Source organism: Zea mays, chromosome 7, assembly GCF_902167145.1.
Source record: "Zea mays cultivar B73 chromosome 7, Zm-B73-REFERENCE-NAM-5.0, whole genome shotgun sequence".
NCBI classification, from domain to species: Eukaryota; Viridiplantae; Streptophyta; class Magnoliopsida; order Poales; family Poaceae; genus Zea; species Zea mays.
Genome location: NC_050102.1, coordinates 69,369,065 through 69,373,600, shown reverse-complemented (window position 1 = coordinate 69,373,600; position 4,536 = coordinate 69,369,065). Strand labels below are relative to the sequence as shown.

Here is a 4,536-nt window from a genome sequence, read left to right as displayed (position 1 = left end):
CCGCGTCGACGCTCCCTCTCCGCTGGGGTTAAGGTGACGGAGCTTCTTCGTACCATTCTCTTGGGGTTTCTTGTGCTCGCTCGGCGACTAGCTAGGATGATTCCTGTCCAGTGCCGGCTCGTCTGATGGACAAAATAATTTCTGCCAGGCGATCATCGATCGATCGAGTTTCTGTGCACAGTCGTGGCGCTGCTGTACTTCACCTTCGGCGAGGTGGACCTCCGCCACATCTCGCTCCAGTCCTTACCCGACTCCGGCTCGTCCCCCTTCCGCGCGGCTACCGTGGCGGCGCCCTTCGTGGAGTGGCGCGGGGCTTCTTTCTATTATCTAGCATGCCCTCCGCCACATCGAGTTTCAGTGAAGATTTGTTCTCAGGTTGATCTGTGCAATCCAGTAAGTAACTGTTGCGCTTCTTTCTATTGTCTAGCATGCCGCATCCTTGAAGAATTCGGCAGGGATTTGTGGCGGGCACTGCTTCTTCGCAACAAATTTGTACTGGTGAGGAAGGAAGACATATATTAGTACTAACGGTCGGTAGAGCTATTTTAAACTGAAGAATAATATCTTGATCACCTACTTTGTGCTGGCTGTACTTTTCTGTTATTGATGGGAGGTTGCTCCCAGGACCAACGCTGGAAAGGCGGTGCAGTGTCTTTACACACTCGCTCAACTCGGACCGCTTGTACTGCGTGTAGTGAGCAAGCGTGGAGTTCTGCTTCCAGATGTAAAGAGTGTCGTCAGCCACGAAGACAGCATCATTCTCATCAGGCAACAACTGCTACACAAAGAAGATATGATGCCAACCTACCCAAGGATACTTCGTTGGCTGGAGTACAAATCTCGCCAAGAAAATAGCTGAGGCAGCGATTAGTGATGGAGAGTAAGACAGAAGACTGTACTCCAGCAGGGATAGCTCAGCGATGTAATTGGCCAGGAACTCCAGATGCAGAGCAGGATCCTGTACAAACAAAGAGTAAAGGCATTATCACAGAATCCCTGCCTGCCACATATACATGTAATTCCTGGCAGCAGTACCTCATCACACGCCTGCATCCCTGTCCAAGACTCCAACTATCATACGCCTGCATCCTGTACAAAAAAATTGTTGGATACTTGAATACTTGAATCCAAGCTGCCAAGTTGGATACTTGAATCCAAGCTATATTCTTACACCTGCATCCGTCTCCAAGACTCCAACTATCATTCTTGCGTCAAAAAAATTGTTGAACCGGACACCCATGTCCACATCCAAGCAGCACTGGTTTAGCATCCTTGTCCTCTACAACTCCATTTGGACAACATTCATTTATGGTAAATTACAAATTAATATGGATGTGGGTGGACACAACTGCTATGTATTTATTTTGTTCAGCTATATTTGTATATAATATTCATGTTTCTTGCATATTTATACCATGTGCTGCACTTTAATTACTTAGGTACAGATAACCAAATAAACATGATAGATAGGGTCTTCATGAGTGCTTGAGATTGACATTGAGTTACGTAGCTATTATTTCTTTGTGTCAGGGATGATGGTTCGTTTCATTATGATCAAGATTCTTTTAACAGGCAGAACTCTAAACATGATTAGCTTCTATGGCCTATACTTGTTTCCGTGTCTCCTTCCCAACACTATCACTTCCTATCAATCTCAATTAATGTTTTACCCTGTCTTGGCAATTATGAGAACATACTAAAACTACTGTGCTTTTCTTGTAATAATGCACAACTCTCTTACATGTCCAAGAAAATAAAACATGCTGAAACTGAAATAACTATATACCCTCATGGACTGCTGTTCTTACACTTGTTTGCTTATTTGTGGCCCAGCAAAATTACAGTATATTGAGTGAAGTTGATATCAAGCGGCGCCAAGAGGATGACATAAATAGGGTTTCAATTGTTCTTTCAATTTCCAAACCAGAGGCATGTGTTCTTCTCCGCAACTATAACTGGTACAGTCCTCACCTGCAAGAAGATTGTAATCTTACTCTTGTAGTTTGCTTCTTCTGCTGCCTTGCTAAATATTTTTAGACAATAGGCTATCAAAATTAGAGCTGTGCAAGTAAGCTTAGGGTTTGTGTTTTACTTAAGTCATACCGCTGTAGCCCGTTAACAGTAGTGCACTCGACTTGTATAAAATCAATTATTGCTTCTAAAGGTGGTACTTGATTGCTTCTTTGTGTATCGATTCAGGGCACATGGTGCTTATCTGTCATTTTTCGTGTTGTTAATTTCAGTGTTCGATTCTAATGTTCACCCTACAGGAGTGTTAGTAAGGTGCATGACGAATGGTTTGCTGATGAAGAGCGTGTTGAAAGGTGGTTGGTTTACCAGAGAAGCATATTGAAATGCCAAATGACAGAGAAGTATTCCCATGCTTCATTAGTTTCACTTGTTCTTCGAGTTGCCTAAGCATGTTTGCTCTAGAGATAGAATCACAGCTCCTAATTTGAATCTATAATCCTAGTATATAAGTTATAAGCTGTGGTGATCTGCTGGAGATGAATACAATATTATCATCCTCAAACTTGTTTCTTTCGATAACCTCACCCCACTTATAGGATGGGTATTGGATGATGGAAAAAAGTCCGTCTGTATAGTACATCAGTACCACAGTGCATAAAATACAGACACATGTATTGCATTTGTAGACCTGTAGTCACTCATATTATTTGACCCATGCGCAGAATATGCACCAGGGCTATCCCAAAGAAACACTGGTGTGTTTCCTTAAGGCTAGAGAGTGAAATGTAGCGAAGGCTCATAAAATGGTAACGTTTCATACAAGTTTCTCAACAGTGGGTGAAGTGACCACGAATTTAATTAATAATATGTTTGTTTCTATAGATTGTAGAATGTTTGAATTGGAGGATTCAAAATGAAATTGATAGTGTGCTGGAGGTGAGTCATCCTGTCTAGAATTTAATCCTTCCAGATATTACTGTATATGTTAATCAGAAAGCTAACGAAGGTTCCCTTAAAGTTCTACGATTCTGGTCTTCTCCTAATCATTTCTCATTTTGATTGTTTATTTTATTATTGCAGCAATACCACTCTCAATAATCTGCCTATTTGTGTCTGTTTATATAGCAAAATTCATTTTCTTTTTCTGATCAATGTTTGCACTGTCCATCTGTAGAGGCCTATAGCCCTAGTAGATTTATACAGATCAATATGTGATTCACAACTTATTGGCCTGTCAGGATACACAAAGGAGGTATAGATGTTTACTTCCAATAATAAAATCTGTTGGTTGAACCATTACCCTATATGGATTGATTATGAGCCAGTCATTTGTGTGTTTGAACTAGACATGCATTTTTACTGTTGGTATTCTAAGGCTACCATATTCTGGACTTAATGCGTCTATCTCCTTGTTGAAATTCTTAATACGGAGTACTTTGATTTTCAGTTTTCAATAGGAAAGTTAATATGCCGAATGAAGATCGCACTGAAGAGGTTAAAGTGTTAACTTATATTGATTGTCAAACTTCCACGGAATGATGTCCTACTAACAGCAACATGGGTTTATAAGCTTTGGGTTCGCCTTGATATTTCTCACCTGTGAGCAACATCAGATAGTCATTAGCTTCCCATTTATATACTACAGTAGTATAGTCTGTGTGTGTTCCTCGAGACTCTTAGTTTTTATTTTCAAAAAATATTAGCAAACCTTCTAGCACAATTGTTAAGTTGCATGTCGTAGTTCTAGCAATTTTCTTCTTTCTTTGTTCCAATATTTTTTTCTTTTTCTTTGTTTCTGTCATTGGCAGGGTCTCCCAATTTTTGGCATTGGTGTTGGGCGTAGCACATATGACAAAGCTTCGGTAATTACTCTGATGCTTGCTATTTGTTTGGTAGGCTACAACTACAACCAAAATCATAAAAGTGTCTGGTTTGAAGCTATCCGCACTAAGCCAAATAAAGGTATGTGCTATGACTCTTAACCCTTTTTTCCATTAGACCATACACCAATGAATTAGTCAAGCTGTTTTTTTATCAATATAGTCAAGTTGTTCACTTGGCTTTAATCCAAAACAGCTTCTATTGTTCATGCACAAATATGGAAGCCACATTTTATGTTTATCATGCTTTCCTATATCTTTGTGTACACGTGATTTAATGCCAGTTGTGTATTTATGAGAATTTTGGTTTATTTTGTAGGATTCCGGCTCTCATCAAGTGACTCCCCCTCACTTTGACTTTGCGGATGTCTCAATTCTAGTGGTGATGTCCTGATCGAGAGCGATGGAGTTAATGTTTGAACTTGTGTGTTTGAACTTGTGAACTAAAAATGTGAACTATGTATGTGAACTTGTGTGAATTTGTGAACTTATGTATTTGGACTTATGTGAATTTGTGAACTTATATATTTGGACTTGTGTGAATTTGTGATATGAACATATATCAATGTGTTTGAAATCTGTATTGTATGTGATATATTGTGTTGCATGCGATATTATGTGTGTCTAATTTTTCATTTTTGTATTTTTTATTTTTTCTAGAAAAGAGTTAAGAACGTGGGTACCC

At 39.6% G+C, this 4,536-nt stretch overlaps 1 pseudogene; it reads left to right on the top strand.

The window, feature by feature from the left end:
• Positions 1–727: 727 nt before the first annotated feature.
• Positions 728–4,208, top strand: LOC103633907 (putative E3 ubiquitin-protein ligase ARI6; annotated as a pseudogene).
• The last annotated feature ends 328 nt before the right edge of the window (positions 4,209–4,536 follow it).